Source organism: Heterodontus francisci, unplaced genomic scaffold (assembly GCF_036365525.1).
Source record: "Heterodontus francisci isolate sHetFra1 unplaced genomic scaffold, sHetFra1.hap1 HAP1_SCAFFOLD_1087, whole genome shotgun sequence".
In the NCBI taxonomy this organism is placed as follows: domain Eukaryota; kingdom Metazoa; phylum Chordata; class Chondrichthyes; order Heterodontiformes; family Heterodontidae; genus Heterodontus; species Heterodontus francisci.
The window spans coordinates 105001-115000 of record NW_027141517.1 but is presented as its reverse complement, the minus strand read 5'-3'; positions in this window follow the sequence as shown (position 1 = coordinate 115000).

Genomic DNA, 10000 nt, shown 5'->3' with positions numbered 1-10000 from the left:
CCCTTGCTCTGGTGCTAGAGAAATCGAGTGCTCGAGCTGGCCGGAACGGGACGCCCCGCTCCGGAGCTTCACAATCGGACCACTGCGGTAGCGACCAGTGGGACGTCTCGGCCTCACACGAACAGCACAGAGATCAGCACACAGGAGACGGCGCACAACGAGTAATCTACCTAGCACGCCGCCGACCAAGTGGCCAAACTCTCGAGAGGAATGTCCGTCTGACACAAGGGACAGAAACGGGAGGTAACCGCTGAGCCTGAAACACCAGCAAATAAATGCTAGCCCGCCTGGGCCCTCCAACGTCGGACAGTCCTCGCCGTATCGATCGAGTGACCTGGGCACGCACTTTTTTTTCCTTTCACACAGTGTGGGGTTGGCGGCGGCGGGGGGGGGGGGAGAAAGCATGCAACTTGGTTGACGTCGCCTGGTCAACTCGCATCGGTTTTCCGTCCCCATCACTGTAAGGAGCAACCGCGACCAGCGTAGCCAAACAGGTCGACCAAAGCTTTCGGCGCTCGCACGGAGAGGTGATGCCAGCCGGCGTGCGTCGCCTAACTTGGACAAAATTCTGGGCACGCACTTTTCGTTTGAGACTAGGACATACATGTAGTGCAACCCAAGGAAACCAGGCGACGCCGCCACAATCTGCGCCTGACAGACAAAGATAACCGTTCACAAGGAGCCTTGTTATTTCGCACCAAGTCTTTTGCGGGCATAGTTTCTTTCTTTGACATGTATATCTGTATGAAGGTCGGCTTTGCTCTGCCATCGCAGCCTCCCTTCTTTGCTTTTCTCACTGTACCAACAGACATGTCATAGACTTTGGTTTTTTTTTCATTAATTCTTTTCCTGTGGGTGTGGTGTGCCTCCGCACCCCCCAATCTGTTCCAAGGCCTTGTTTTCTCTCGCTCGCCAAAACACTTTGTCTGTTTTCACAGCCAGTCTACCGGCCTAGACCCAACTGTGCGATATTTCAGAGCCGGCAACAGAGCATGGAAAGTCCGCCAGATTTACCCTTAAATGCTCATAAATGACTTCCAGGCACTCTTCGGAAGGTCTTTTATTTCAAAAGAAGGTCCTTCCTTGAGGGAGCACTTCTTCGGCCACTTTGCAAGTGCAACCGCTGCCAGCAAAAGTTCTGAAAATCGAGTTCCCGAAAATCTCCGGGTACCCCGCCAACCCCCAGCCACCCGAATCGCAAGTGTCAATTCGGCGGGTTGCCTGCCGGTAGTCCTTCCGAAAATGAGGCGCCAAATCGCCGCAACGGCCATTTTTCATTTCGGCATCGGGACTTCCGACGGCAACTGATTAACTAGCCCGGGGACTAGAGCGGCAGCAAATGCAACGTGCCCTCTTGGCGGGAGCAACTTGACCGCCCCCGTGGGGAAAGGTCAACTCGGGGCCCGGGAAAGTCGCCGAGTCCGACCCCATACACTTCCATGAGTTGGGGGTTTTGGCCTTCCCGGCCCAAGGCTCGCCTTATTTCGGCCTGCACTTTCGGAAAAGGGTGCATTCCTTTTGGTTAATGATTTCACCAGCCCGGGTCTTAGCCTCTGCCCCGACGGCTAAGTCTTTTGGTTAATGATTTCCTGCGGCTGGGACTACCCTTTCCCCCGCCCTGCAGGCACCCGGGTCGGGAGGCCGTCGGGGGCACTTTCCGGGGCAAATCCGGACCCTTACGCAAGGGAGAGTGCGCCCCCCGCCTCGGCCGGGGGGTCAGGCTGCCGCCTATTAAGCCCGACAGAAAACCCGAAAAATGGACGAAAATGGGAAAAAATCCCCATCCGAAAAAGGCTTAAAAGTCGGTTGGGCGGCAGCTAGGGTCGGTCTCTGCAGACCTGGAGGCTCGGGTGGACTCTTGGAATAAACGTCCAAGTCCCGACTTGCCACCTCCTACTACTGTGCAGATACCCCGCCAACCCCCAGCCACCCGAATGACAAGCGTCCGATCAGCGGGACGAATTTGACAACTCTGGCCGGACCTCTGGAACTCCATCCCGGGTAACCGGGGCAAATTTTTCCGCTTGATCGCCCTTCCACTGGTTAACCATTTGCCCTTTCGGACTTAGTCTCTGGACATTATTCGACGGATTTTCTGGTTAACCATTTGCCCTTTCGGACTTAGTCTCTGGGCATTATTTTCGACTTTTTGGTTAATGATTTCACACTTTTTACTTACTTTTGCGCTTTTTGGTTAATGATTACTCTGCTTACTGGTTAATTATTTGCCCTTTCGGACTTAGTCTCTGGAGATTATTTTCGAGTTTTTGGTTAATGATTTCACACTTTTAACATATTTTTGCGCTTTTTGGTTAATGATTACTCTGCTTACTGGTTAACCATTTGCCCTTTCGGACTTAGTCTCTGGAGATTATTTTCGGGTTTTTGGTTAATGATTTCACACTTTTAACATATTTTTGCGCTTTTTGGTTAATGATTACTCTGCTTACTGGTTAACCATTTGCCCTTTCGGACTTAGTCTCTGGAGATTATTTTCGGGTTTTTGGTTACTGATTTCACACTTTTTACTTACTTTTGCGATTTTTGGTTATTGATTACTCTGCTTACTGGTTAACCATTTGCCCTTTCGGACTTAGTCTCTGGACATTATTTTCGGGTTTTTGGTTAATGATTTCACACTTTTTACTTACTTTTGCGATTTTTGGTTAATGATTACTCTGCTTACTGGTTAACCATTTGCCCTTTCGGACTTAGTCTCTGGACATTGTTTTCGACATTTTGGTTAATGATTTCACACTTTTAACTTAATTTTGTGCTTTTTGGTTAATGATTTCATACTTTTTACTTACTTTTGCCCTTTTTGGTTAATGATTACTCTGCTTACTGGTTAACCATTTGCCCTTTCGGACTTGGTCTCTGGACATTATTTTCGAGTTTTTGGTTAATGATTTCACACTTTTAACATATTTTTGCGATTTTTGGTTAATGATTACTCTGCTTACTGGTTAACCATTTGCCCTTTCGGACTTAGTCTCTGCACATTATTTTCGACTTTTTGGTTAATGATTTCACACTTTTAACATATTTTTGCGCTTTTTGGTTAATGATTACTCTGCTTACTGGTTAACCATTTGCCCTTTCGGACTTAGTCTCTGGAGATTATTTTCGACTTTTTGGTTAATGATTTCACACTTTTAACTTAATTTTGTGCTTTTTGGTTAATGATTTCACACTTTTTACTTACTTTTGCGATTTTTGGTTAATGATTACTCTGCTTACTGGTTAACCATTTGCCCTTTCGGACTTGGTCTCTGGACATTATTTTCGAGTTTTTGGTTAATGATTTCACACTTTTTACTTACTTTTGCGATTTTTGGTTAATGATTACTCTGCTTACTGGTTAACCATTTGCCCTTTCGGACTTAGTCTCTGGACATTATTTTCGAGTTTTTGGTTAATGATTTCACACTTTTAACATATTTTTGCGCTTTTTGGTTAATGATTACTCTGCTTACTGGTTAATTATTTGCCCTTTCGGACTTAGTCTCTGCACATTATTTTCGAGTTTTTGGTTAATGATTTCACACTTTTAACATATTTTTGCGCTTTTTGGTTACTGATTTCATACTTTTTACTTACTTTTGCGCCTTTTGGTTAATGATTACTCTGCTTACTGGTTAACCATTTGCCCTTTCGGACTTAGTCTCTGGACATTATTTTCGAGTTTTTGGTTAATGATTTCACACTTTTTACTTACTTTTGCGATTTTTGGTTAATGATTACTCTGCTTACTGGTTAACCATTTGCCCTTTCGGACTTAGTCTCTGGACATTATTTTCGGGTTTTTGGTTAATGATTTCACACTTTTTACTTACTTTTGCGATTTTTGGTTAATGATTACTCTGCTTACTGGTTAACCATTTGCCCTTTCGGACTTAGTCTCTGGACATTGTTTTCGACATTTTGGTTAATGATTTCACACTTTTAACTTAATTTTGTGCTTTTTGGTTAATGATTTCATACTTTTTACTTACTTTTGCGATTTTTGGTTAATGATTTCATACTTTTTACTTACTTTTGCGATTTTTGGTTAATGATTTCATACTTTTTACTTACTTTTGCCCTTTTTGGTTAATGATTTCATACTTTTTACTTACTTTTGCGATTTTTGGTTCATGATTACTCTGCTTACTGGTTAACCATTTGCCCTTTCGGACTTGGTCTCTGGACATTATTTTCGACTTTTTGGTTAATGATTTCACACTTTTAACTTAATTTTGTGCTTTTTGGTTAATGATTTCATACTTTTTACTTACTTTTGCCCTTTTTGGTTAATGATTACTCTGCTTACTGGTTAACCATTTGCCCTTTCGGACTTAGTCTCTGCACATTATTTTCGAGTTTTTGGTTAATGATTTCACACTTTTAACATATTTTTGCGATTTTTGGTTAATGATTACTCTGCTTACTGGTTAACCATTTGCCCTTTCGGACTTAGTCTCTGGAGATTATTTTCGACTTTTTGGTTAATGATTTCACACTTTTAACATATTTTTGCGCTTTTTGGTTACTGATTTCATACTTTTTACTTACTTTTGCGCCTTTTGGTTAATGATTACTCTGCTTACTGGTTAACCATTTGCCCTTTCGGACTTAGTCTCTGGAGATTATTTTCGAGTTTTTGGTTAATGATTTCACACTTTTTACTTACTTTTGCGATTTTTGGTTAATGATTACTCTGCTTACTGGTTAACCATTTGCCCTTTTGGACTTAGTCTCTGGAGATTATTTTCGACTTTTTGGTTAATGATTTCACACTTTTTACTTACTTTTGCGATTTTTGGTTAATGATTTCACACTTTTTACTTACTTTTGCGATTTTTGGTTAATGATTACTCTGCTTACTGGTTAACCATTTGCCCTTTCGGACTTAGTCTCTGGAGATTATTTTCGAGTTTTTGGTTAATGATTTCACACTTTTTACTTACTTTTGCGATTTTTGGTTAATGATTTCACACTTTTTACTTACTTTTGCGATTTTTGGTTAATGATTACTCTGCTTACTGGTTAACCATTTGCCCTTTCGGACTTGGTCTCTGGACATTATTTTCGAGTTTTTGGTTAATGATTTCACACTTTTTACTTACTTTTGCGATTTTTGGTTAATGATTACTCTGCTTACTGGTTAACCATTTGCCCTTTCGGACTTAGTCTCTGGAGATTATTTTCGAGTTTTTGGTTAATGATTTCACACTTTTTACTTACTTTTGCGATTTTTGGTTAATGATTACTCTGCTTACTGGTTAACCATTTGCCCTTTCGGACTTGGTCTCTGGACATTATTTTCGAGTTTTTGGTTAATGATTTCACACTTTTTACTTACTTTTGCGATTTTTGGTTAATGATTACTCTGCTTACTGGTTAACCATTTGCCCTTTCGGACTTAGTCTCTGGACATTATTTTCGAGTTTTTGGTTAATGATTTCACACTTTTAACATATTTTTGCGCTTTTTGGTTAATGATTACTCTGCTTACTGGTTAATTATTTGCCCTTTCGGACTTAGTCTCTGCACATTATTTTCGAGTTTTTGGTTAATGATTTCACACTTTTAACATATTTTTGCGCTTTTTGGTTACTGATTTCATACTTTTTACTTACTTTTGCGCCTTTTGGTTAATGATTACTCTGCTTACTGGTTAACCATTTGCCCTTTCGGACTTAGTCTCTGGACATTATTTTCGAGTTTTTGGTTAATGATTTCACACTTTTTACTTACTTTTGCGATTTTTGGTTAATGATTACTCTGCTTACTGGTTAACCATTTGCCCTTTCGGACTTAGTCTCTGGACATTATTTTCGGGTTTTTGGTTAATGATTTCACACTTTTTACTTACTTTTGCGATTTTTGGTTAATGATTACTCTGCTTACTGGTTAACCATTTGCCCTTTCGGACTTAGTCTCTGGACATTGTTTTCGACATTTTGGTTAATGATTTCACACTTTTAACTTAATTTTGTGCTTTTTGGTTAATGATTTCATACTTTTTACTTACTTTTGCGATTTTTGGTTAATGATTTCATACTTTTTACTTACTTTTGCGATTTTTGGTTAATGATTTCATACTTTTTACTTACTTTTGCCCTTTTTGGTTAATGATTTCATACTTTTTACTTACTTTTGCGATTTTTGGTTCATGATTACTCTGCTTACTGGTTAACCATTTGCCCTTTCGGACTTGGTCTCTGGACATTATTTTCGACTTTTTGGTTAATGATTTCACACTTTTAACTTAATTTTGTGCTTTTTGGTTAATGATTTCATACTTTTTACTTACTTTTGCCCTTTTTGGTTAATGATTACTCTGCTTACTGGTTAACCATTTGCCCTTTCGGACTTAGTCTCTGCACATTATTTTCGAGTTTTTGGTTAATGATTTCACACTTTTAACATATTTTTGCGATTTTTGGTTAATGATTACTCTGCTTACTGGTTAACCATTTGCCCTTTCGGACTTAGTCTCTGGAGATTATTTTCGACTTTTTGGTTAATGATTTCACACTTTTAACATATTTTTGCGCTTTTTGGTTACTGATTTCATACTTTTTACTTACTTTTGCGCCTTTTGGTTAATGATTACTCTGCTTACTGGTTAACCATTTGCCCTTTCGGACTTAGTCTCTGGAGATTATTTTCGAGTTTTTGGTTAATGATTTCACACTTTTTACTTACTTTTGCGATTTTTGGTTAATGATTACTCTGCTTACTGGTTAACCATTTGCCCTTTTGGACTTAGTCTCTGGAGATTATTTTCGACTTTTTGGTTAATGATTTCACACTTTTTACTTACTTTTGCGATTTTTGGTTAATGATTTCACACTTTTTACTTACTTTTGCGATTTTTGGTTAATGATTACTCTGCTTACTGGTTAACCATTTGCCCTTTCGGACTTAGTCTCTGGAGATTATTTTCGAGTTTTTGGTTAATGATTTCACACTTTTTACTTACTTTTGCGATTTTTGGTTAATGATTTCACACTTTTTACTTACTTTTGCGATTTTTGGTTAATGATTACTCTGCTTACTGGTTAACCATTTGCCCTTTCGGACTTGGTCTCTGGACATTATTTTCGAGTTTTTGGTTAATGATTTCACACTTTTTACTTACTTTTGCGATTTTTGGTTAATGATTACTCTGCTTACTGGTTAACCATTTGCCCTTTCGGACTTAGTCTCTGGAGATTATTTTCGAGTTTTTGGTTAATGATTTCACACTTTTTACTTACTTTTGCGATTTTTGGTTAATGATTACTCTGCTTACTGGTTAACCATTTGCCCTTTCGGACTTAGTCTCTGCACATTATTTTCGAGTTTTTGGTTAATGATTTCACACTTTTAACATATTTTTGCGCTTTTTGGTTAATGATTACTCTGCTTACTGGTTAACCATTTGCCCTTTTGGACTTAGTCTCTGGACATTATTTTCGAGTTTTTGGTTAATGATTTCACACTTTTTACTTACTTTTGCGATTTTTGGTTAATGATTTCACACTTTTTACTTACTTTTGCGATTTTTGGTTAATGATTACTCTGCTTACTGGTTAACCATTTGCCCTTTCGGACTTAGTCTCTGGAGATTATTTTCGAGTTTTTGGTTAATGATTTCACACTTTTTACTTACTTTTGCGATTTTTGGTTAATGATTTCACACTTTTTACTTACTTTTGCGATTTTTGGTTAATGATGACTCTGCTTACTGGTTAACCATTTGCCCTTTCGGACTTAGTCTCTGCACATTATTTTCGAGTTTTTGGTTAATGATTTCACACTTTTTACTTACTTTTGCGATTTTTGGTTAATGATTTCATACTTTTTACTTACTTTTGCGATTTTTGGTTAATGATTACTCTGCTTACTGGTTAACCATTTGCCCTTTCGGACTTGGTCTCTGGACATTATTTTCGAGTTTTTGGTTAATGATTTCACACTTTTAACATAATTTTGCGCTTTTTGGTTAATGATTACTCTGCTTGCTTGTTACTGATTTCCCCTTTCGGACTTGATCTCTGGCCGTTCTTTTCGACCTTTTTGGATAAGGTTTCCACACTCTGAAATTATTTTGGGCTCACTGATTAGGCGAGATCAAGGGGGCATGCCTGGGCACTTTGGGCTCAGTTTGGGAAGGCGGCGTCCGTGTGCTCCTCCGCCCTTCCCGCACTTGCGGCTAGGTTTGCCAAACTGCGCTGACCCGCAGCCCTGCCTTTTTGCCCACGGCACGGAACGACTCAAGTCTGGCTCCGTTCCAGGCCGTTGCCTCCGGCTGCCCGCCGTCCGGCCGGCCTGGGACGTACCCCGGCTGACGGCGCCGGAGGCCCTCTAGCAGCCACCGGTGCCGCGGGCCAATGGGTCCGGGCGTTCCGGAGCTATCGGTGGGGAAGTGCTCTCCCCTTTTCCTGACGCCGTTCGCCCGAGCAGAGGTGCAGCCTGACGGGACTGCTGTCGCCTTCCGCGGCGCACCGGCCCCTTTCACCTGCCGTCGACCGCGCGGAGCTCGGACCTCCCTCCCCGAAGTTATGGCCCCGGCGCCGGAGGGTGCCCGGGGCCGGGCATTCAGCGGGGTGAGTCTTCACCTTCCCGGTCAGCCTGCGGGGTCGGTGCGCCGGCACTCGACGCCGGAGGGTCCCCTCTTTCCGTAGAGCCCCGCCCGGTGCCGATCGGCCGGCGGATTGCGGAGCGAACCGCGCCTGACCGACGGGCCTCGGAAACCCGTTGCAGTCGACGGGGGGGAACCGGACAGCGGGACGAGGTGCCGATTCCACCCGCAGATTCGATCCCGAAATCCCGCGGGATTCGGCGGTCCGACCCGACAGATTCAAACGTCGCCCGGGCGGCCCCCAGCGGTCGGGCCGGCCTGGTTCCGCCACCGCCCGATGCCCCTCGCCCCCGGCTACCGCCGGCCGCGCAGACCGAGCGAATGCGGCCGGACGTCCGGCGGCAATCGGCCGGAAAGCGGTATGGCCATTTCCTACTGTCCCTCGGACGGGCAGAGGGGCGGCGCCGGGGCACTCGCGGACCAGGCCGCGCCCCTCCGAGCCCTACCGCCTGCCGTCGACCGCGCGGGGATCGGACCTCCCTCCCCGAAGTTATGGCCCCGGAGCCGGAGGGTAGCCGGGGCCGGGCATTCAGCGGGGTGAGTCTTCACCTTCCCGGTCAGCCTGCGGGGTCGGTGCGCCGGCACTCGACGCGGGAGGGTCCCCTCTTTCCGTAGAGCCCCGCCCGGTGCCGATCGGCCGGCGGATTGCGGAGCGAACCGCGCCTGACCGACGGGCCTCGGAAACCCGTTGCAGTCGACCGGGGGGAACCGGACAGCGGGACGAGGTGCCGATTCCACCCGCAGATTCGATCCCGAAATCCCGCGGGATTCGGCGGTCCGACCCGACAGATTCAAACGTCGCCCGGGCGGCCCCCAGCGGTCGGGCCGGCCTGGTTCCGCCACCGCCCGATGCCCCTCGCCCCCGGCTACCGCCGGCCGCGCAGACCGAGCGAATGCGGCCGGACGTCCGGCGGCAATCGGCCGGAAAGCGGTATGGCCATTTCCTACTGTCCCTCGGACGGGCAGAGGGGCGGCGCCGGGGCACTCGCGGACCAGGCCGCGCCCCTCCGAGCCCTACCGCCTGCCGTCGACCGCGCGGGGATCGGACCCTCCTCGCCGAAGTTATGGAGGTAGGACCGGGAGGCTGCCCAGGGTCGGGACTTCAACCGGCTGCCGCCACCCTTTCCCGCCTGTCCCACGGGCTCGGAGATCCAGGCCCTGCAAAGACCCTCCGGTCGCCACCCGACAGGTGCTTTACCGGAGAAATCGTAAACCGGCGTCAGGGCCGGACCTGTCCCGCAGAGGGCAGCCTGCGCCCTTATGCTTTCCCTTTTGCTTTGGCCCCGCAGTAGCAAATGGTTCACCGATAAGTCGGGAACCCACACGCCCGGCCCCACCCGCCCATCCTTCCGCAATGCATCGCCTAGACACACGCACCAAGGGCGC